General features: G+C 37.1%; 1 long non-coding RNA gene across 1 annotated transcript in view; it reads left to right on the forward strand.

Moving 5' to 3' along the window:
* LOC122815821 overlaps window positions 1–13,159 on the forward strand; it is a 574,366-nt gene extending 561,207 nt beyond the window's left edge. The window contains exon 3 of the long non-coding RNA XR_006367000.1: window positions 12,781–13,159. This is a non-coding gene — a long non-coding RNA (uncharacterized LOC122815821). The remainder of the gene's footprint in view (window positions 1–12,780) is intronic.
* The last annotated feature ends 12,984 nt before the right edge of the window (window positions 13,160–26,143 follow it).

A 26,143-nucleotide genomic window follows, 5' to 3' on the forward strand; every position in this document is an offset into this window, starting at 1 on the left:
ACTAGTATTTTTTTCTAAGGTGACACTGAGGACATTCCAACTTCTGCAAGTGCCTGGATAGATACATGCCACAGATGGCATTATACTCAATGACTGGCCTCATGAGGACTGTGGGGAGTCAGGGACAATGACATCTATGAACCTGGAAGCAATCCCTTTGCTATTGAGCTGTGTGAAATTGAAGGATTTCCTCAACACAGTGGGCATATGTTGGTCAAATTTTAAGCCACTTTCTACATAAATTCCCAGATCTTGAACAACTGGGTTCACTCTTATGGGTGTATTACTAATTCCCCAATGGCAGCTTCCCAAAGAATACAATAATGATTGTTTAGGCATTTAGCTGATGCTGGCACCAGTTGTTTGTTTGGGATAGACCTTCCTACAGGATAGATAAGTCTTTTGTAAATTCAGTATCTGCACCCAGCTAAAGTCATCTACAGACTTGGTCAGTTAGAGCCTCTCAGTAGCTTAATGTATTTCTGATTTATATTCTTACAGTTATGAACATAGCTAAAAAGCCTTGTGGTTTTCTTTAGCTTAAGTGATATGTTTTGCTTTGATTAAGCACACAATGACCCTTAATGATGAGTGTTTTAGCATTTTGGGTGTTATTCTTACTTTTGGAAAAAATCCTCTTCATTCTATATTATAGTTTCCTTATATTATAGATCCAACAGGGGATTTGTTTCTGGGATTTGCCTTGCATTTATTTTGATGAGGGTCTAAGCAGCTGTTTACAATCTGGTACAATTTGATTGTGCTTGCGTCTTTGTATTTAACAGAATTTTCTGGGTTTGGTTTAGATTTGAAGCTTGCCAATGAGTCATTTAGGAGTAGATAGTTTGTCTTAGAGAAGATTCTAAAGGAGCCTTGAACAGAGAGGGCCTCTGGATTCAATTTTATTTTGAAGGCAACAGCTTTAGAAGAGGACCTAACAAGGGATGATGATACGCAAGGGATGGTGCAAGGATTGGTAAGGACAAAGTGTAGAATGCTGTCCCCCTACTGGCTACTTCAGTTAATTGTTCCATTGTCTTTGTATTTACAAAGACCAGGAATCTCTTTGGCTGAACACTTGTTGTCGTCTAGGTTTCCCAGTCTATAGTTGAGTTGTTAAAATTACCTAAGAAAAGGGAATTGATTCCAGTTCTTGCAGACAGGCGTTGTGCTTTTTGTGGGCCACAAAAGGATTTCTGTAGCTAGCTAATATATGGTAGAGTAGTGATTGTGTTAAAAGCCTATCTAGGTCTAGGTATGTGGTGTGTACTGTTTTGCATTCATCCATACCTTTGTTGACGTTTTCAAAAGTTCACCAGGTTGAGTAAGCATGGCCAGATTGAGGAATCCAAACTGCGTTGGGTTTAGTGTTTGGTGGCTCTCTATGTCCTTATTCATTAATTCTATGATATCCTTTATATGACTTTATGTATGAGGCTACTTAGACTTATGGGTCTTACAATTGCCTAGATCAAAAGGGGAGGATCCTTCCTTGTTTTGGGGTATGGTTGTTGCACTTCTCCACCACTCACTTGGTACAAAACCACTATGGAAGCCAAGATAAAATAGTGTTGTTAGGCTGTGCTTAAATTATGCTTCATGCTATCCCATATGCCTTTAGAGATATCAGAACCCATGGATGCAGTATTTTTGCTTTAGACAGTGCTTTCAAGACTGTCTTGTTCAGTGGCTGGGGGTGTGTCCATTTCAGGTATTTCATATGGGATAGAAGAGGGGGGTAAAATTTGAGGCAAATTTATCAGCCAGTAGGTTGGTTATATTTTCAGCTTCTGTGAAAGTAATATTTTTAACAGTCAGCTTTATGTATTTCTGATTTATATTCTTATAGTTATGAACATAGCTAAAAAGCCTTGTGGTTTTATTTAGCTTAAGTGATATGTTTTTCTTTGATTAAGCACACGGTGACTGTTAATGATGAGGGTTTTAGCATTTTGGGTGTTATTCTTACTTTTGGCAAAAATTCTCTTCATTCTATATTATAGTGTCCTTATATTTTAGATCCAACAGGGGATTTGTTTCTGGGATTTGCCTTGCATTTATTTTGATGAGGGTCTAAGCAGCTGTTTACAATCTGGTAAAGTTTGATTGTGCATGCGTCTTTGTATTTAACAAAATTTTCTGGGTTAGGTTTAAATTTGAAGCTTGCCAATGAGTCATTTAGGAGTAGATAATTTGTCTTAGAGAAGATTCTAAAGGAGCCTTGAACAGAGAGGGCCTCTGGTTTCAATTTTATTTTGAAGGCAACAGCTTTAGAAGAGGACCTAACAAGAGATGATGATACGCAAGGGATGGTGCAAGGATTGGTAAGGACAAGGTGTAGAATGCTGTCCCCCTATTGTGTACTTCAGTTAATTGTTCCATTGTCTTTGTATTTACAAAGTCCAGGAATATCTGTGGCTGAACACTTGTTGTGGTCTAGGTTTCCCAGTCTATAGTTGAGTTGTTAAAATGACCTAAGAAAAGGGGATTGATTCCAGTTCTTGCAGACAGGTTTTGTGCTTTTTGTGGGCCACAAAAGGATTTCTGTAGCTAGCTAATATATGGTAAAGGGACATTTATGATGGTGCTTTGGACATGGATCAGTGCTCTATACCCTTTAACATACCCAAATGAGTGCAATTAACTTTTTTTCTTTGGCCATAGATATAACATTTTACTCAAGTATTTACTTAATGGGTGTAAGCTAACAAGTGTGTGTATGGGGAGTGGGGGGTGATGAGGTGCCTTGCATGTTTAGCTCTGTAAAAATATCTTACACAGCCCTATATAAATGCTCATTCTGGGAGTCACTATAAAGTGGCTTTAAGTATGTTCCAGTCTCTGTGTCAGTTTATTCAAAGCATAGAACAGTAACATCTGAAGTACTATGGCCATAAATCTTGATGTCATCTAAACAAGAAGCTTAACAATCCTACTGGAGTACAATCATGATTCTGCGAAACACTACTGCTTCAAAAGTAATCAGGGAGAGGGACCAGCTTTATTTCATAAGAATTATTACTGTCATGTACTCCTAAGTTAGTGCTAGGCTAACTGCCCTTGCAAGCCATTTAAGCTTAACCAATTCTTCCCTGTGAGATTCAAACCCTGTATGTTGCGTTTACAAGGCAAACACCTTAACCATTAGGTCACCCTCCCAACCCCCATGATATAATGAGTACGAAAATAAATTACACTAGCAAATTGCTGTAAAATATGTTTTTTTTCCTAGAAGAATGTATATTGTGCTGTAATGACTTACTGTGGAAGACAGAAAAACCTTAATACTGTCATTTTTTCTAAGTTGCACACTTTCTGATTCAGGTAGACTTCAGAAAAACCAACTAAAGCATATTTTTAAGCTCTCTGAATCTTTACAGTATAAAATTTATTCAGAGCACTTCCTTTTCACTGATGCAGGCTCACCTGCCTATTTAAAGTTCCTGCTTCAGTACTTGTCATACATTTTCTAACCAGTTTCTTTCAGTGGACCAAAGCAATATACTTACGTGAACTTGCAAGGACAACAGTGAATATTCTGATTCCCTATCTGAATGGTACAATAAAGTAGGCCCTTCAGAGGTTTATTTAGTGTCGCTTACTCAGGCCATGATGAAAGTCCAATGTCATGTTCTGCCCCACCCTCTCAACACACACACACCCACACACACACACACACACACACACACACACACACACACACACACACACACACACACACACACACACACAAGCCTTTTTTAGGGCAAAATAAATAATGAAAGTGATTAAATAATTAACTGTTAATGGATTGCTCTGTTATCTTTAATTAGCAGGGGGCAGCCTCCTACTGAAATGTCTTTCAGACAACTGCCTGTATATCCCTTGGGATTTCATGACTTATTACAGAATAATTTCTAATTGTGCTGCTGATTATTTCAGACATTTTGATTTATTTTTGTGGTATTTTGACCTACTAAATCCATACAGATGTAGTAATCTCTAATTCTAATCAGGCCTTTCATATTAAGCTTTGTTCTACTTCTGTGTTATTAAAGCAGGAATGGCGTTTCTGATAATATATGGGTTTCTCTATATTAGTCATTTCTCTAAGTAACATTGAGATGCTTTGGATAGGATTAACTTATCATCACTTTTTAACTACATTAACTGATTTACTTGTGATGATTATGTGGCAATCAGTGTTTACACTGAATCACATTTTTATATAGTTCCAGTTGTAGTCATTTAATTCAATGAAAAACATCTTTCTGCCTTTCCTATTTTTACAAATTAATACTTTCACTTATTAACACTTATATTTCCATTGTATACTGTTATTAAATTAGACATGCTCATTTTTGTGTAGTGCCCCTTGTTCAGATACACTAATGTGCATTTTACTTGAATCACATTTAAAACTTAACACACATTTGATAAACACCCTGTAATTTTAATATGACGGGGACATGGCAAGGCACAATAACTTGGTTTATGATAGTGAATGAAAACATAATGGAGTTTATAAATATGTAATAAAACCTGCAAATCAATTGTCAGCATGTCAGCACTGTAAAAATAAAGTATATGTTTGACAATTGGATTAAAGGTGATTTTATTTTTTAATTGCTGTCAAATTCCTACTTAAATCTATTTTTTTTTTCATTATTTAATTATATTTGCTATATCTAATAGGGATTCAGAGTTATTAAAGTTATATTTAAATAGGGAAAACACACACACACACACACACACACACACACACACACACACACACACACACACACACACACACACACACACACACACACACACACACACACACACACACACACACACACACATGTATATGTCGACGTTGCTTTGGTTGACAGCTGACAGTGCAGGGTTGTTTGTCTGAATGTCCGATTTACTGAACAGACATTTTATATACACACATATATATATATATATATATATATATATATATATATATATATATATGTGTGTGTGTGTGTGTGTGTGTGTGTGTGTGTGTGTGTTTAGTGAGTGCCCAATCTGTCCTCCTTAGTGATAATGTTATGAAAAGGGCTTTTATTAAGTTCAGCTGCATGTTATGGTTAGGAGCAGGGGCAGTATTAGGGTATAGTCAGCATGTATTACTAAGGTGCAGCAGGATGGGAAGTGAACATGCATTTGAACTTTAAAAAAGCCCTTCCCATAACAGTACCATTATACAGATAAATTTGAGCTGAATGTGTTTGGGTAATGGATAGCACACTGGAAAAGAAAATGTTTCCTTTTTCAATGTTCTGTCGATTTCTTTTGCACATGATATAATGAGTTAAGCATTCAGCGATGCATGTTTTACATGTCAACCATTCAATTTTTTAAATATTGTACTTTGATACAACTAAGAGAAGCTATGTATTTGTTATACATTCTTCTATTAGATAGTGAGCTAGCTAATACCAATGTGTTGCTCCTTTTGTTTATGTGATTTCAGCTCCTATTTATTCCACCAGATCTCTTCCCACTTCTATAACTGTATTTAGATTATAAGAGTATACACACACACACACACACACACACACACACACACACACACACACACACACACACACACACACACACACACACACACATATATACACAGGTTCAAAACGTCAGAAATGGTGCTGCAGGCATTTAAATTATCTGCAGTGCCAGTTATGATATATGGGTGTAGCTGACAGTCCACCTGTGTCAGCCATGACACTGCACCCATGAACTTTCTGAAGTATGCTGTATTATGAATCAAACCTTACAGTTCAAACACGGCATGCAATGGGGCTACAAAAGTCCTATAAACTTGTTAAAAAGAGGTCCAAAGCTGTCTTCTGTGCATGAAGATGACATCTTAATGCATATTGCATTCATAAGTTGCCTGGCTGGCACCCCACCCATCTCTAATTTCTCTGTTGCATGAGACAAGATACACCTGCATGTCAGAACTAGTAATACAAGTATTTGGGTTTTCCACCATGTAATATCTACAAAACCAGTGCCAGATATAGGTGAAGCTGTTACTGAACCAGAATACTAATTAGTATTTCATGGATGCCTCTGATATTTTGCAGTACTACATTGGTATTCATCATCAATGTAAAATTTTAAAGTGTGTACCATATTCACATTTCAGAAACAAGGATAACGATCCAGGCCTCCTCATTTGCTTATGCAGCTTGGACTTGAGTGGGGAGTTACTGTTCGAGGTACCATGTTACCCCATCTATGCTTAGTTAGGAATTCATCTTTCTCGTGAATACAGAATTGTTGGATGATAAGGCTAATTTTCCCATCAAGTCAATCCATTGTCCTAACGCACTGGTAATGCGCATTTTGTATTAACCAATAGCTTGCTAATTCCTGCAGATAACTAAAGTAGCCTTAATTGTATTTCAACATGCATCACAGTTGTGCAAGGCACTCATAAAGGCAGTCAATTTGTATTCCTTTCCTGGTCTCAGTGTGCACATATGGTTTCTCCTACCTCTAGTGGCATCCAGCTGGCCTGAGCATTTGCAGCATATGGCTCCCAAATACTGATGCTTCATAATTCTATGAAATACTTACTGTGAGCTCCAGCTTTCAGAACATATTCCAATACCAATGTAAATTAATAACAGAAAGACAGTTCTTATACACAGTGACTACTTATACAGTGAAACATCAAAAGAGTGTTGAAAGAAATTGCAAATGAATGCACAGCAATTCACATGTAACCCATGTAGACACTCTTAGTGTAGGCTGTGGCAAGACCACCTCTCTTCAATTCACATGGATGATAAAATGACTAGACAACATGTGATCCAACAATACTATATTTTGATCATTTCCTTACATTCAAAGACATATCTACATAAAAAAAAAAAAACAATTCATAAAAATGAATCTCTAACAATGAACAAGATGGCATGGGTTTAATTAGCCTGAACACCAAAGAAGTGGATAATAGAAGAGGACAAATGATACCTTATTAGCCTGCTTGCATCTCTCTGCAGGGAAAGCATGGGTGGGTGCTGGGGACACACTTGTGCACCATGACCAATGATTTAGACATGAATTGCTGTTTGATGCAGCAGCTGCCATAGTAGTGGGGAGGGTCTCTGAGAGGGGTGTCATCATTGAACTCATGGCATACTGACTACATAAAACCCAAACAATGTTTTTTCCATTCTGTGGGAAGGAAACAACTCTCCATCAGCTATATAGACAGGCACACAGTGACAGTTGCTTATTTTTGCATTATTGTCCCCAATATTCAGGTATTCCAGGTCCATCAAAGCCAAGACAGTTGTCGTCCTTTAGAGACATAAGACCTGTCTGGTGGAGGTAAAGCTTATCTAACCAGATATTGGCCAAAGGTGGAGCATCGCAGTAAAGCGAGGAAGGGGATCTGAATTCAATGGATGTTGACCTTTTCCAGTAACCTCAAAGTGTAGCTTAGGCAAGAGAAAAGAAAACAATACTCCTCAAACATATTTCACCACTTCAAAAAGAATGCATTACAAAAATCAATATAAAAAATAAAGGCAATGGGATGCAGATGACAGTAGAAAGACATGAGAAAGAATACCGAATATCTCCTTTCACTGATCTAATTTTAAATATTTTAATAAAATATTCTTCACTACTGATGGACTGATGGTAGGAGAGATATATATGCATGTGTATATATACTATATATATATATATATATATATATATATATATAGATCTAGGACTAATTACCAATGACACTTTTCAACAAAACTGAAACGGTTGAGCACAGTTTAGTGAACTTTCACGAAAGTCTGCAAAAAAAACCCCAAAACATAACATAAAAAAAAACCAGTAAACACATTTATGCAGGCCCCCCAAATTTATATTCTCACTCCGATATCGCACTACAGTGGGGAAAATATAATATTCCTTTATCCCCACTGTACAGCAATCTCAGCAGCAGCCATTCGGTCATGTTTTTTTTTTTTTTGAGCTCACTTTAGCGAAAGTACATTTTTGGTGAAAATGCACTTTCACAAAAGTGTGCTCGCCTGTTTTGGTTATGGTGTAACGAGCTTTCACTCAATAGTCAATATATATATGTGTGTGTATATATAGATATGGATCTCATACTACTGAGCAAAAGCTCAAACAACCGAAACCACATTGGCCGAACACACTTTAGCGAAAGTGTTTTAATCGAAAGCATGCTAAAAAAAATACATATTAAAAAAAAAAAAACACAGTACTCACATTTACCACCCCCCCCACACCCCACCTACTTTAATATTCTCACTCCAAGATCACACTACAGTGGGAAAAAGGGAATATTCCCTTATCTCCACTGTGCTACAATCTCAACAACAGTCATCTCTCCACATTTTGATCCTTATTTAAGCACACGTTCGCAAAAGTGCTTTTTCGGTAAAAAGGCCGTTCGATAAAGAGTACGGTTCCCATATACATATATATATATATATGTATATATATATATATATATATATATATATATATATATATATATACACACATACACATATATATATATATATATATATATATATATATATATATATATATATATATATATATATATATATATATATATATATATATATATATATATATATATATAAAAAATTTATTTATTTATTTATTGACATTTGTTGACCAGGTTAGTCCAACTGTGATTTTGTCCCATTTTCAGTGGAGACCCGAGGAGAAAAGCTCCAGATAGTAGAATAAAAAAAAAAAAAAAACTACAGTAGTATACAGGTATAGCAAACAATAGAAACAAAACTAGTCATTTCAGTAGTAAAACACAAACAAAACAATACAGTAGTAAATAAAAAATGAAATTAACAATAGTTAAATGACAGCACAAGGTTTTTTATAAATATATATATATATATATATATATATATATATATATATATAAAACTCAACTATATATATATATATATATATATATATGTGTATATCTGGGACTACTTCTAAAGAACAAGAACCCACTTACCCAAATTAGTAAATCTTGAAACAACTTTGCCGAAACCACAAAACAACAAACACTCGTATGACCAGAAAGTTAACCTGGGAAAGGAACCACTTGGCTACAGTGGTGAAGTTGTCCCCTTTCCCCACTGTAATGTAATCTAGGAGTTGGTAGGGGGATGTGGCAGGGTGAACCCCCCCCGCCCACATAGGTGGGTTTAATTTAGTTTGTTTTTTATTTTTTTTGTGGTGCTGGACACATGGTCACTTATCCAGAGTTTTTACTCGGTAATCTGAATGTTAGTTGTTTTGTGGTAGACCACCACCTCTGCTGTTATGACCTTCCCTGGTATAGTCAACCACCACAGAAATAATTGCAAATTTTTCTCTGCTGTTTTTCTTGACCTCTCTAAGGCTTTTAATATGGTGTCTCACAGCAAGCTCTTAAATTTACTTACCAAACTCATCTTAAGCTAATCTACTCTGTCCTGGTTCAAAGACTGTCTAGCATGGCCTCAGCAAGCAGTTCAGTTGGAAGAAACCCTTTCTTCTCTGCTACCCATCACCTCAGAAGTTCCGCAAGGTTCTATCCGTGGCCCGCTCCTATTTTCTCAATATACTAACAATCTCATACATCACCCATTAATGCTTCTCTTGTACGGTACGCCGATGATTCTACACTGATATGGGCAGCTTCTTCTGTACACCATCTACACTCTATAACTGAGCAATCTTTCACTGTAGTAGAATATGGGCTAATTCTCAACTTATTTTGAACCCCAACAAAACCAAGCTTATGCTTTTCTACCCCACTAGAAATATTACCCTTCCCCCCTTAGCGTTTCATCACTAAATGACACCATCTTTTCTCCCGTATAACACACAAAACGTTTAGGGGTCTAAATCGACAGTAGTTTGAAATTTAAGATCCAAATCATTAAGAAAGTTTACAAAAAAATAGGTACACTTTATACAAATAAAAAAAAAATATCTCATTAATAACACAAAACCACCATAGCTAGAACACATCTTACCTCATCTCTTCTCTATGCATCGCCAGTTCTCACAAACTTTAGGAAATCTGATTTAGACAAATTAGAAACCTGCTATAACAAAACTGAAAAATTTGCAACTGATACTAGCTCTAGGACATATCATTGCACTGCCCTTAAACAACTGAATTGGCAAGAACTCCCTCAACTAACAACTTACCACCAACTCTGCTTGACACATAAGATTCTGCACTAACCTGAAAAAACACCAGCACTTTAAAGTATTAACTCCTTACACTAACAAAGTGTACTTCACTCGAGTAGCAAATCTCTGTTAAATGTTACCAAAGCAAACAATAAATCAGGCAACTCCCTTTTCTCGAGCTACACAGCTAAAATCTAGAATAGCTCACCAGCAGAAATAACATCTATTAGCAATTTATCTTACTTAACCATTACATGGCTATGCTCTAGTACAAATCCTGAATAAAAAAATAATTCCAATGCAATGTCCTATTTTCGCTAAACACAATTTCTCTATATAATACTAGTTCTTCACATAAATCAGATCACAGCTCACCTTTCAACATATTTCTACCCATTCTTATTACAATCCAAAGCGAGTATTCAGGGGCAATAGTAAAACTATTCTCCTTAAGTTGCAATTATGTTTCAATATCTATATTTTTCTGTATCCCCTCCTACTACAGGCTATCGGTCAATGTAATATATACATGAAAAGTATTCCCTCTCCAATTGTTATTAATACTACTTGGTTTCCATTCTATAAGCCACTCATTTTCTTGACAGGTTTCTTCTTTTCATTTTTTCCTGTACTATATGTAACAATACCATTAATAACAATATTTACATGAACGTATTTTATCCAGTGTTGTATGTTTAACACAACTGTCAAGTCATATATATATATATATATATATATATATATATATATATATATATATATATATATGTATGTGAACCTTATATGTGTAATTATAATCATTGCTACGTGTTAAATGTGGAGCTTTTCTCCCCGGGCCTCTGCTGAAAAAGGATTTTTGTCCAGTCAGAGTTTCCTGGTAATCAAACACAGGAACACAAACTACGAGATTATAAACCAGCAGCACAATAGCAATCCAGTGGACCACAACGAACTTGTCAGTACAAAAGTTTTAATGGTAAGCGCTTTCGGCTGAGACACAGGCCTTCATCAGACAAATTTATAAAGACAAAAAAATCATTATATAGCTGTGCTATTGCTCCAATTAAATGTAAAATAAATAAAAAATAAAATAAAATAGATTAACTAAAATTATATTATTTTACGTAAGTTCTCATTTTGCCTACACTCAAACTAATGTAAAAGTATGCTAATCAATTAAATTATATTTTTATCACTGCACTTGCTGCAAAGGATTTGGAAAATAAGCTATTGGTAAGCTGTTTCCTTGGATTTAGGGTTTGATTTCTTTATCCTGCATTTACATTACCTAGTATGTGACTCTGAGAAAGACACTTAAATAGATAGAGCTTGTGATTTACCCCTGCAAAGGAACTTTGGTATGCAGTGGGCTTTCACGGCTAAATCAATAAATAAACAAATATATAATGGTGTGTACAAATTGTACACTTCTGATAAAATGTTTATTGCTAATTAACTGTTTAAAAGTTAAATTTGCATGGTCTTGTTAAACACTTATGATCTGTTTACAATACATTTACTACTGTTAGTAACCTATGTAGGCAGACCTTTTCTGCCCAAACCTCTACTGAAAACAGATGAAAACCTAATCTGGGTTTGCTGGTCAATACATGCAAATTAATAACTGAAAGTTTTGTAAAGTTGCAGCATGAATACCATATTGCAGCCACACAGATAGAAAGGGCTTCTCTAAACATACTACAGTAAAACCTTGTAATTGTCTAATAGCAGTGTCACAAAAAATGCAGTGGGTCATCCAACTACTGCAAATAATTTGGTCTCTATGAAGTAGAAGTTTTGAGAACCCGATAAAGTAGACGTGTCTTATTCTGTTTTGATGAAAAAATAAAAAAAAAATCAGTTCCATCTTTTGATTAACTTATTCAGTCCTGACCAACAGTATGCCAATTCATTCAATTGTTTTCTGAAGTTTTCTAAGCCAGGAAACCATTTGTTCACTAAGCATATCTAATAAATGAAGCAAGTCAAAAAATGTTGCATATGAAAGCTCCTTGTTAGTCTTTGAGCTGTGCAATGGAGTTTGTGTCAAAGGATTGACTGATTATGCTAATTTTTATATCATAGATTTATGAAAAAATTGCATTTTATTGGTCAAAAATTACTAGTGTTATGGTCAAACAAAGGGTTATGTTTCTGTAAGCAAGCAAGGTAGCCTGAAGCTGTTTTTTGGAGAACTGTATATCTGCATGAGAACTTTCCAATGTTGTACAAGAGTGGATATCACACTATTATGTGATATTGTATAATCTGTGTAAATTGTGCAAATAATATTTCTTTCAATATTTAAAAAAAGCAACATTAATTTTAAAGCCAGGTGTGCTAGATAAGTATTAGTAGCAAAACAGTGTGCCTTAATTTGGTGTGTAAAATGGCACCTTTTGTTTGCATGTAGGTCACACAGCTTTTAGAATAGTAATGTAGATCTGAAAAGATTGATATCCATAACTGCATGACAAATATATTATCACCCATATTAAATAACATCTGTACTAATACCCATAGCTTGTGTATGTCTTCTCAACATGAGAGTATCATACTCCATTTTTGCATTATAAGTATGGAAATATTTTTTTCATATTTTTTTTACAGACACTCCATCGTAACTACTGCACTGACCATTTCTCTGAGTTTGCCAAGAAAATCATGTCATCTTATGGAGGCCACTGACTTAATTTTGGACAAGTATGAGTAGAAGGACCTCAGAAATTAGATTTTGAAAATACATGACAAATACACGTATTTCAGGAGTATACAGAGGTCTCTTTACAGAGTACACAGGAAATGTGATTTTCTTTTATTTTGCTGGACGCTTACTTCTATTATAAGAATATTGAATACAAACACTTATTATAAAAAGATGAATTGTTCTTTTCCTAGAATCACGCCATCAAATATATATTGCTTTGAAAAATTAATATTGGAAAAGAAGTACTGTATAACTACACAGTCCGGTATCTTTGCCTACCCTCTAAAGATGAATCATCAATTTTACATTATCATGAAAATTTATATTAGCATCATTCTTGGTTAATTAATTAATTTAGTTAGTCATTTTAATTTGTTTACAGGGAAAGTCCGACTTGGCAAGCATAGCCCATTTTCAGCAGGGGCTTAGGGAAAAGCTTTAAATGACAATAGAAATGCTAATATTATATTCATATACATTACTCAGAACAACATATATAAAGTAAAACATCTATGTACATATATTAACTATATGAACTTTCTATTTGACTAATAGCAATGAGCATCAGAACATGTGTGCATATTAACTAGAAATCAGCAAGATAGGAAGTTGAATAATATAAACATTAAGCTTGTCACTGTTGAGACTGAGATATATGTCATGCAATATATTATGGTATAGCCTATCAGAGCAGTTATATAAAGTTCCTTTGGCTTGATTAATATCTATCAGGAGACCTATTTATGGGTAGTATAGTTGTATATATTGTAAAATCTCTAGGCAGTTATTGCTCTGTATAGTGACCATCTCACAAGAAAAGAATATTCCTTACTTGAGCTATCTACCATTCGGTTTGATATATTTGTTTGAGTATATGCCATCACTCATCAACTGAACAGAGGGAGGCAGTTTTCCAATGCTAGGTGGTGGTTTTCTTAGCAGAAAGATATACTTAGCATTGTCAGGGTCTATCTGCCTGGGATGAAGCTATATAGTACTATATGAGATTTCTGGTCAACATGCACCTCATATACTTTCCAAATCTGAGTCTACAAATCCTTGCACAACTTGTGCAGATGCTTGTAGCTCCATAATATGTGAGACCTGGAGAGAGTTAAATCTGGACATAAGTATCAGTGCCACTGATTATTGGTCTTTTTGTTTGCAACATTTTCTAGAATTTCAGGAGTTAAACAGAGCCTGTGAAAACATCTCCAGGCATACAGTTTTCATTTGGAGGAGGAGGTCAGTGTACTCAGGATTTTTACACTGTTTTAAGTTAGGTAGTTGCAAGGAAGTCACCCTTTTCATTGTGACAGTGTTTCTTCAGAGCTTCCTACAAGTTATAGTATAGGTGAAGTAGAGCCCTATCAAATGATTACAACAGACAGCTCCTCACGGTTTGATGCCATGCCATGTAAAAGATTTAAGACTCAGTGATTGTGTATCAGCTTACGCTGGTCAGCACTTGTTAAATAGGGCAGCAATGTAGTGAGCTGGTGAAAATGGAAGGCACGGTGTGGTGGGAGGGAGTACTTCTGCATTAAAACATCAAATGACAGCCTGTCAACTTTTACTTAAAATTGACATGTAAATATCAGACCACTTTCCCACCATGATTGCAAAAGTCTAAACTTTGGGGTGGCCTGCATAAGGACAGGGGAATATAATCAAATGATGTGTTTTACCTGCCCTTCTAAATATTTTTGCTATAGTTAAGTAGATAGTTTTTGGATATTGGGAGGAACCAATCTAATTTAATCTGTGTTAGTTTTCTTCATCTGTGGTCTAGGGTATTACTGGAGCCTTTTTTACAGTGTTGTATGCTTCCCTGCAAAATGCAGATCATAAGGATGAGAGAACACTATCAGCTATCTGATCTAGCCAGGGGTTAGAAGGTCTGTAGAGTAAATGTCCATGGCACATCTTATTATGGACATCAGAAATGCTAAATGTAAATTCAGCACTCTTATACCCCCAGAAGAGTATTTGGCATTGTGTGACTTCATGGACCTCAGGCGCCACTGGTGACCAAAGGAATTTTAGAGTCCGCTTATATAATCATCATGGACCTCAGGCGCCACTGGTGACCAAAGGAATTTTAGAGTCCACTTATATAATCATCATGGACCTCAGGCGCCACTGGTGACCAAAGGCATTTTAGAGTCTGCTTATATAATTTTCTTAAAGTAGCCTGCAGTATATACATAGGTAAGCTCTGTATTATGTATACCATTTTAGGAGACAGCAATTTTGATCAAGGCTAATTTGTCCTCTTGAGGCAATATCCAAGTGTTTCATTCTTGCAATCTGCATTCTCTAATATGTTGAATGCACCATACATAGAGGTTTGGTGCTAGAGCAGTGAGGGCTACATTTACTCCTAAGTATGTCAAACAGGGAGGATTAGGATGACTCCATAGTTGTTTTGCTATGTTGTATCCTATCAAAATATATATTTTTTGGGATGATCTTATAGCCCAAGAAAAACTGGCATTCTGTCAGAATGCTCCAGAGCCTTGGAAGCTGCTCTGTGAGGTCCTCTATTAATATCTAAAGGTCATCAGCATGGAGTGCTAATCCATCCCTCATGTCAGTTGATTGGTTGAGTTTGGATCATAGGAGATTATTAGGCTATCAACCTAAAGGTCATCATATGCCTAGCCATTTCAAACCAGTGTAATACTATGGAAATGCTAGTCAATACCCATGACTGCATTTAGTGTTGTCTGCTCATGTCCAGGAGAGTTGTGTGTGCTATCCCCAGTAAGAATTTATAGTGCCCTATCAACTCATCCAGGTTCCTCTCAAATAATAGTGTCATAAAGTGCTCTGTTTCACATGAATTGGTAGCCTGTTCCAAAGATATGTCAGCAACTGGGAGACAAATCTGTCCCTACAGCATGTCCTAGTTAAGTTGCAGGCCATATTTAGGTCCCTGGAATGGGTAGCCCCAGTCCCATTTGATTTATTGATATGCGGAAAGTTCATTAGGTTTGAGTCTTTGATTGATCTGTAGTCCAGGCATAAGTCTCCCCTAAGAAGTCTATGTGATACAGAGTATAGTAACAGGGACTTTAGTAGATCTGTGTAAGGCACATGCTGGAGCCCCTTGATCTTCTTTGTTAGAAATCTCTGAGGTCTCTCCAGTTGCTGCAGGTGCTTTGTACAGTACATGCTGAATGGGGTGTTATACTCAATTATGGGCTGGATTAGTGTCGAGTATAGAGAGGGTTATAACCTCTTTTGCTCTCAGGGTGATGCCTTTACTAATGAAGTGTACTACATAGAAAGCCTTACTACAGCAGACACATGGTATGGTAGTCAAAGTTAAGGTCGCAATCAACTTGTGAACCCAGGTCCCTTACCACTTTGTGGGTACTTAGGGTATTGCTGTTGATTTGATAGTGTGAAGGGACATTATTTGTGCCAAAGGGAATGATGATGAATTTATTTGCATTCAGTTTAAGATCATGACTAATACATCATCTGTTGGTCTGTGTGAGACCTTCCTGGAGTATACTGACATCATTTGGGGATTCAATGATTGCACCTAGTTTGCAGTCATCTGCAGACTTGGTCAGCCACAACCCCTTAGTTTTGACCTGAACTTCTGAGAAGTATATACCAAACAGCAGGGAGCCCAGCACTGACCCCTGTTGCACCCTGCTGGTAACAGGTCTGCTGGCTGATGTGGTGTCACCCACTTTGATAGTGTGTGTCTAGTTTGTGAGACAGTTGGCAACCCATCTTATAACAAAGTGGTTTACAATCAGTTTCCTAAGTTTATTGATAATGCCTGAATGTGGGATTGTGTTAAAAGCCTTTGCCAAGTTGAGGTATGCTGTGTCCACAGATATGCCAGCATCAATGGCCCTGGTCACATTTTCAAAGACGTCCACCAGATTTAACAGGAAGGATCTGCCCTTGACAAAGCCGAATTGGGTAGGATCCAGGGTTTGAAAAGTCACCTATGTCTTTATTTATGAGGTCCATAATGATGCATTCCATGGCCTTACAGATGAGGCTGGTCAGGCTTATGGGTCTGTAATTCCCTGGGTCTGTTGCTAGGCCAACTTTGTGGAGGGAAATAACTGTTTCTGTTCTCCATTCTGCATGAACACAGCCTGTAATTAGGCTATGATCAAAAAGGGTGCTTAATGGTGATGCTAGTTCATGTTTTAGCCTGTTTAGACGACAGCCTGGGATGTTATCTGGTCCCATAGATGCTGTGTTTTTTGCCTTGGACAATGCTTTGTGGACCTGCTTTTCAGATATGTAGTGTGAGGGGGGAGTTTGGGGGGAAGGTTTGTGATAAATTAGGAGGGGATATGGGAGTGAAATTTTCACCAAACTTATCCACTAGCAGGTTTGCTATCTCTTTGGGGTCAGTGTGTGTGATACTGTTGATCACTAGTTCTGCACATGCTTGGGTCTTACCTTTTAGGCTATGTAAATAGGTATAAAAGGCCTTATGGTTATACTTGGCTGTACTTGCTAAGTTTCTCTCAAAGGAGCCCTTAGAGGATTTGACAAGTTTTCTTATTTGGGAGTTGAGGCTGAGGAGGGTGCTTGTCCATTGTTAAGGCTTGCCTTAGATTCTTGGATAGCAACATTTTTCATTTTTTGTAAAGTTTATTGATGCTGGATGTCCACTATGGCAGCTTGTTTTTACTTGGGGCTCTAGCGTTGATTCTTTCTCATACAGCTGAGTTTATACATTTATGCAAGTGATTGCACAAGGCTTTAACGTAAGCTTCAGCGTAGTTACCATTTCCAGCTTGGGGTAGGGCTTGGAACTAATCTAAGGGGGCGGCAAAAGCCAACACATTCCAGCTAGGCTTATAAATGCCTTTGGGCATATAGCCTAGTACCTACCTATGAACCTATACATTCACCTAAAAGGGTATAGTTTGCCTTGATGAAGTTTTTTAGTCTGATTTCACCATTTGTGAGTTCTGGTGTTAGTGCCAGCTCAAAGGTGACTGTTTTGTGGTTAGATTTAACTAATGAGGATCCGACAGTTGCAGCAGTGCATCTGTTTGACATGTTAGTGAGGACCAGATCTAGAATGTTTGCTCTCCTTGTCAGGGTCTGAACAATTCGTTCCAGGGCATTTGAATTAACAAAGTCAATGAACTTTTGCACTAGTGAGTTGTGGCTAGCGTAGGCTTTCCTGTTGATGGTGAGATAATTGAAATCTCCCATTCCCAGAGTGTTCTGTAAAATTTGGATTGTCTCCAGTTTGGTCAAGTAGGCTTCATGGATGTCATGACTCATGGAGGAGGATCTATAACTAGCTATGACTAAAAGGGTGTCTTACCCACCATAACCTGGACTTGGAGTAACTCGTGAGGTGGATTTATCTCTATTATAGATAGAAATACCACCTCCTTTGGTTTTCACATGTTCATTTTTTGGTCTAAAAGTGTGAAAGGCATTGTAACCTTGCAAGGTCGAGGTACTATGAGACCTTGAACCAGGTTTCTGTGACTGCACAAACATCTACATCTTCTAGTGATAGAAGTGCTTCCAGGGTGTGCAGTTTTTGGTTTAAGCTCCTGGCATTTAGCAGCCTGATCCTTATTCTGTTATGATTGGTTCATTTCACATTGGTAATGTTATTTTTGAGACCTTGCCTAAAAAGGGGACTATGGAGGAAGCAAGAGCCTTTGCCAGCACTGAAAGCCTAGACCTGCCAGGTGCAAACTGTCTCTGGCAAAGCAGCAAGGTTTGTCGACCATGGATTCCCAGGCTGAAAGGAACTGGATCTCTTTTGAATGACACCAAAAACTAAGCTAATTATTGAAATCAATCATTTTTTGTTTATACTGCAGCATCATTCTAGGTGAAGGTAGTATGCTGCTCAAAACTAGGGACAGGGACACATACTCAGAGAGCTCAACCATGTCTCCCTTCATATAGTCCAGTGAAGTATAACTCAGGTTATTCACACCAACATGAACTAGGACAGAGTCATAATGGTACTTGTTGCTGTGTGATCTGAGTGCATGCATAATCTGACAAATCCTGGCTTCTAAAGATAGTCCGAGGGAGGCCACTAATAGTTCTATGGCTTGAAGAAAAAACAAAGGCAATAGTGGGCAGCCTTGCCATGCTCCATTTGATATGTCTAAATTAGCAGAGATAAATAGGCCCAACCTCACACAGGTAGAAGATCCATCATCGATGGTGTTTATGGTTGTGATAAAGGATGTTGGAAAACCCTTATATTCTAGTTTCTTAAAAAAGTAAAACTGCTTCACATTGTGAAAAGCCTTCTCCATGTCTAATGAGAGTAAATTCATCTCTTTGTGTTATCGTTGGTCTTTTTCAAGCCAAAGATAGTGTGCTATGATGACTGGCTTTTTCCCAGCCCTATTTTATCCAGATGCATATGTGAGGGCAGGAGCAGTGATAAATGAGTAGCCCACTTATTAATACAGATGTTATTATAAACCTTTAAAAAGGACCTTGAGAGATACTTGTCTTGTTCTTAATGTGTCTTACCAGGCTTCAGAAAGGGAAGTAGCACAGAGGATTACAGGAAGGTGGAATCGTAGTCTCCCTAAAAGCTCCTTAACATGTCCTCCATAATAATGCTATGGCTGACAGAGGAAGTGAATTATAAAATACCATAGGCAGGATGTCTTCTGCTGGGGCATTAATAGGTTTTAAGTGCTTGATAACTTTGAGTAGCTCTGACTTTGTTACTGATTGATCAAGTTGGTCTGCCTGATGTGGGGCTAATGAGGAATCATAAGAATGTTTTGAAGCTATTGATTTCCTGCAAAGAGGTAATTTCATTGAGTGGTGATGAATATAAGGAGGTATAATAGCTTGTAAATATCTGTAGTAATTGTTTTGTAGAGGAATAGTATTCTCTTGATGCTCCTTCAGTAAATGAAGACAAATTAAGAAGTACAGCTAAGTATGTCATGGGCAATCCAATGACACTCTACCTGCCTATATTACAAGTTCATTATAGTATTTCCAAAGTTTTGAGCAAGTCCAGCAAAGAAATATTTTGCAATCTGAACATGATTTTGGGCAGTGGATTGATAAGAGGCATTATACAGGACAAATGAAAAATTTTAGAGGGTAATCAGGACTTTTTTGCGACAGTCGGCCCCCACCCCCATTTTGTGTATAAACATCAGTATAAATTAAAATTATAATTTCAGAGGGTGAAGAAAACTGAGAAAAGGACTATTTTACACACAAAAAAAATTGGTATGCACAAATGTGGAAGTTGTACTGTTTGTAGGTACATACTAGAGGGACCGTTTGTAAATTGCCACATTTGTCACAGACTATTCCAGTGTCATTTCATTTTAACTGCAAAACTAAAGGTGTGCTGTACATTGGGTTATGTTCTCATTGTACTGCATTTTATATCAGGATGACCACCCGGGTTCTCTGTGCCAGGATTAAAGAGCACTACTATAGCATAAAAAAGAAGGATAGTAGAAATGCGTTTTTTAAACACACGTTGAAGTGTCCCAACTATAAAAAGTTCCTTTTATTAGTTCTGGAACAGGGAACACATCATACAAGGGGCGGGGATTTTAAGATAGAGTTAGAACAAAAAGAAGCATTGTGGTAGGTCAGGTTAAACTCTGAAAAGCACTGTGGCAGGTCAGGTTAAACTCTGACCAGCACTGTGGCAGGTCAGGTTAAACTCTGCCAAGTACTGTGGCAGGTCAGGTTAAACTCTGCCAAGCACTGTGGCAGGTCAGGTTAAACTCTGACAAACACTGTGGCAGGTCAGGTTAAACTCTGACAAGCACTGTGGCAGGTCAGGTTAAACTCTGACAAGCACTGTGGCAGGTCAGGTTAAACTCTAACAAAGCACCAGGGTTGAATGATGTAGTCAACATCAAGTGTTTCTTAAAGAACCGCAAGGTTCACTTGAATAAATACATTTTTAACAGAAGTATATGTCTTTAATAGTTAAGTTTGTGATGTCACTTAATTGTGGGATGGAGATGTACTTTCTACTGGCTTACAGATATTTTTAAACTGAATGTTTTTTTACAGTTGAATGTATTGTTTTGTGATGAAGTCTAATGATGAATGCGGAAAATAAATTGTTGTTTACACTAAAATTTGTGTCTCGTGTTCTCAGTCTAAGTTCCAGTTCTTGTGGTTGGTTTCCATCTGTGTCATGCGAGTCTCAGATATGCTGGCCAGATTGTCTTTTATTTCTTGCATGGGCCCTTGCAGCTGTATCCTGAAAGTATCCATAAAAATGGTTACTTAGTTACTTAAATTGGGTAAGATGTGTTAGTTTTGTGGAAGAATTAAGTTGTTGTTCCGGAGTTACTGGAGTTGCTACTTTATTCTCCATGCAGGCGCATGATATATGGGCTCTGCCATATTAGTTGAGCTAGATTCCACAGCAAAGAGGAGCCAGAGTTTATCCAGGTTTACTTGATCTTTAGATTATGGCTTCTTGCATAGTATAAATTCACTATGACAAAGAGCTGTGTCTTAGTGTTCCCTTAAATAAGTAGATGTGTAGCTAAGGTGTCATCAATGTCATTTACAGTAAAAGTGCCCAAGAGTACAAGAGGTCAAGTCTCACATTGTTGCCCTCTAGAAGCAGAAGGCCAAGGAACTCTTATTTTCTGAAGACTGTATTTTTCTACAAAGCAATGAGTTAAACACAGTGGTAGTTATGATGTTGAGCATAAAGGAAGAAGCATTAGCCATAGAAACCATGTCACATTAAAAAGTGAAGAGAAGTTTTCCAGTGAAAGAATTCCAAATCAAGAAGCTCTTCTTTCAGAGGAAATGCCAATTAGTCCAGCTGTTTTCAAAATATAAACCTGGGGGTGAAATGGCTACAGAAGGCCTCCTGAGCACAAATTCTAAAATAATTTTAGAACAGTAAACATGAACAAGCCTAATATGAACATCCTTCAAGAGCAATTTAGCACTAGGACAGCAGCACTGGATTATAAGGGATATAAGCTAAGAATGTAAAGCATTGTACCCTAATATCAGGTTAAGATAAAGGGAGGCCAGCTAGGTGAGGCAAATAATCCATAATATTGGCAAATAACCCTGTTAGGGTAAATCATATTTGGAGTCATAAAATAATCCAATAATTTTCCATTTAGAAATACATCATTCCCTAGTGCTGAGTTTCATTGTTATATACAAACTTTCTATTACACCAAGAAAAATCTAAGAAAATTTGGACTCAGAACATTATGGCTCAATGATAACAAAGATTGTGAAGAAAGCAAAACAAATTCTTATGTTATTGCCTTAAAATGAATTCCTCCTTGACAGAAAGGAGTACAATTTGAAATCCTTCCTTCATATAGAGGGAACATGGTGAATGTGTTGGCCATAGAACAGCTGTTGAAATGATATGAAGTTTATCTGCTCTGAGTTTGGTAGAGCTGTTTAAACCAGACGAATGCCTTTATTAGCATGCAAATACCCCCCCCCCCCCAGTCTTGAAAACAGTCATGCCATTTTTTTATTAGGAACTAAGGGAATTAAAGGACACAGAGATAGCCTTTATAGGTATTTCCTGAATTTGCAAGTTTTGTGAAAACTTTTGTTTATAAGTGACACTTATGATTCAGATAAATTATTCAGTTTAGACTGTATGCTATCAAGTTCTGATCTCTTGGCAGATGGACTGAAACTAAAGAAAATCCTGAAAGCCATAGTCATTTGAATAACTTCAAGGCCCTTTTCTCCAAATGGCTGGAATGGGTTCCCTCCTGTTATCTTATGTGTCATATTATAGTACAATTTTCTAGACACCTCCATGAAATGGGTAATATTTGGATATTTAATGCATAAACTCCATTGCCACCTGTTTTTCTTCAGTGATGGACACAGTTGAATAGAAGACAGCTGCTTCTGGATATTGCAACCCATATCTGATCTATCTCTTTATAAGACCTAGTTAGAAATATAGGGAACAAATGGCATTCTTTTATTGATCTGTGCAACTAGAACCCACTAATACAGTTTTCTTACTAGAGCTAGATAGGAGATGAGATGTATAACGTTCATCAATCTTTCAAATTTTTATATATTATTCCCAAACCTCATCCAGCAGCTATAGCCCTCATTGATTCCACTGCTGCTAAGTGCTTAGTTAATTCCAATCCTACTCTTTAATAAGGATGGGGAAATTATTGAAAAGTATGGGGAAAAAGTGCATGCTTCTGCTACTTTGATTTGCAGAATTTTAAATGCTCAGGCTCATATGTTAATTTGTTCTGACAAATTGTGAAAGTATGAGGAATGCTTTATGTACACTTTTGTCTTGTGAAACAAATATAACTTAGTTTCTCCCATTACATAGGTCACTAATCATTTTTTGCAGAGTGTTTATGACTCTGTTGATACTTCTTCCAGGGATATGGCCACTGCTGCTATTTTAAGTTTTTTTTTTACTTTATTTGCAGGACCTCCTAGATGATGTAAAAATGAAATTTTAAATTCTCCCTTGGATAGAAATTTAGTGTTTGGGCCCTCTGCCACAGAAGTAATTATAAAGTATAATGAAGGGAGCAAGTTGCTCCAGGGAATCTCTAAGATTTACCCTTCCTTTTCCAAATTGCCACAAGGGATTTTCTTTCTCCTCATCTAATTTGGACAAAAAAAAACAGTCTCAACTAAATTCAGGTAAAGTCTCAAACCTCCCAAAACCAAGGACAGTCCAAAAAGTCTGAATGACTATTCAGGAGACCTTGTGACCCATTCCCACTGTGGCCCCTTTTCTCTTCCAGAAAGTCTGAATCTCCATGTTTCTCTTTGGCAACAGATTGTTTCAGACAAATGGGTTCTGAAAATAATTCATCAGGGATACAAGTAGTAGTGGGAGAAAATTCCTTCTTTTCAGGGTGTCATTTTTCATCCTGCAAATCAGACTCTTTTGTTTCCACCTGTTCTTCAACACATGCTGTCCAAATGAGTGATAGACACAGTTCCTCCTTTCCAGGTGGATAAGGGGTTTTATTCAAGGATGTTCCTATTGTCAAAGAAAGAAAATTATTGGAGACCAGTTATGGATCTTTCTTTCCTAAATCTGTTTTGTGATGCTACCCAAATTCAGTATTATGTTATTTCACAACTTGTTACCCCTTCTTCCCATTTCATGTTTCCTCAAACAAAACTATTCCACAAACAAAACTATCAGGAGTTACCACGAGAACCACTGGATTCTTCAAAAAAATCTGAAGAAGCATGCAAGACGCATGTGAAAGCGCTTATTTTGTGTTTGTTCGATCGGAATAAAGGATCTATTTTTTTGAAGAATCCAGTGGTTCTCGTGGTGTGTCCTGATAGTTTTGTTTGTGGAATTTTGGTGTTCAATTTGCTACGGGACACTTTAGGAGGATAGCGGCAGTTGTGAGTTACTATTTCATGTTTCCTGATAACACTTGACTTAAAAGATGCTTATCATCATATCCTATTTCATCCAAACTTCAGATGTATCTTAAGATTTTGTGAGCCTGGATTATCAGTTCTCTGTTTTACCCTTAGGATTATTCACTGCACCAAGAGTGCTCACAAACTGTCTAGCTCCACTCATAGCTTATTGCAGGTTACAGGTTATCCATATTTCTCCATATTTACATGACTTGCTTATCTTTACAAAGTCTATTTCAAAATGTTGAGAATCTATCTTTTGGGTGAGAGATCTTTTGCACAAGCTGGGATTCCCAGAGAACCTTCAAAAGTCTTTCTTGACTCCCTCACACAGGATTGTGTTCCTAGGATGTTAACTAGACACCTATGTTCCAATAGCTTTTTTTCTACAGGAAAAAAAATAGACTTTTATTTATATCTATTATTAAGGTTTTCCACTCATACTCTGGTCACTGCAATAAAATGCCTCAGGATTTGGGTCTCATGGTATCTATAATTCTCATGGTACCCCTCACAAGATTCCACATAAGAAAGATACAGTAATATCTGAAATCTCTTTGGTCCCAGCATCAACATCCTTTATCTTTTCAGATCTCAGTACTGGGGTTTGTCAGAAGAGAAATATTTTGGTGGAGACAACAGAGATCCTTAAATCCAGGTCTCCCCTTCTCCCTCCCTGTTCCAATACAATCAGCCACCAGTGACACTTTGGTCTTTGCTTGGGGAGCAGTTTCAAGAGGGATAAAAGTGCAGGGGTGTGGGACACCAAAAACAGATACAAGCATGTAAATATCAAGGATATGCTTTCCCTGATCAAGGCACTCAATTCTCTGAACTGTCATTGGTCGTTGTGGCCTCTTCAAGTGGTTACAGACAACAACACAGTCTTGTAGTACATCAACAAGCAAGGGAGAACCAGGCCATATACCCTTTGTAGACTAGCTTGGTATTTAGCTTCATGGTGCAACCATACTCTACATTTTGTCAGAGCAAAATTGAATGGAAGACAAGTTGAGCAGGACCAGAATAGACAATCAGTAATGGAAACTACATCAGGGTGTTTTCCAAGGTTTGATCCATCTACATGAAGTTCCTCAAGTAGACCTATTTCAACTCACAAAATTTTGTTTCAGGACTCTATGCAAGAATGCCTGGAAGACAGATGCCTTTTCCATTCTTTAGACATAAATGTTCCTGTATGTCTTTCCAGCCTTTTTACAAATATCCAGGGTACGTCTAAAGATTCAGAAGGTATCCCCCAAGATCATTGTTGTGAGTCCATTCTAGGCCACATGACAGTGGTTCTCCCTCCTTTTGCAAATGGCCAGGCGCAATTACCACAAGCATCCTCACAAAATGGATCTACTCACACAAGAATAGGGATGTTTGATACATCCCAATCATCTTCAGTTGGTTGCTTGGATGACAGACTCTTAATTCCTTTTAGGCATCTCTTTTCTGAGGTTGTGCAGCAGATACTAATGGAGGCAAGAAAGTCTGCTACTAGATAATCGTATATTAGTAAATGGAAAAGGTTTACTAGTTGGTGCCAACAAAATAACCAGCACCACCCTAGTTGTTCTCTGGTTTTACAATATTTGTGTGAGTTTCTATGGCATTTTTTATTCCTCTATCAAGGTTCCTTTTCTGGTAATTTCAGCATGTCAGTCCATGGATCCTCCTCTTTCAAGATATTCTCATGTCAAAATGTTTTTGAAAGGGGTTTTGCATAACAGCCCTCCAAGTAAACCTCCAAGTAAACTGGTGATTCCTCCTTTGGATCATAATTTTGTGGTACAGAACCTAACACTTGCTCCAATTGAACCAGCTAATCTGGCTGACTTGAGGCTCTTAACATGG

This window comes from Protopterus annectens, chromosome 11.part0, assembly GCF_019279795.1.
Source record: "Protopterus annectens isolate FY-2018-M chromosome 11.part0, PAN1.0, whole genome shotgun sequence".
In the NCBI taxonomy this organism is placed as follows: domain Eukaryota; kingdom Metazoa; phylum Chordata; order Ceratodontiformes; family Protopteridae; genus Protopterus; species Protopterus annectens.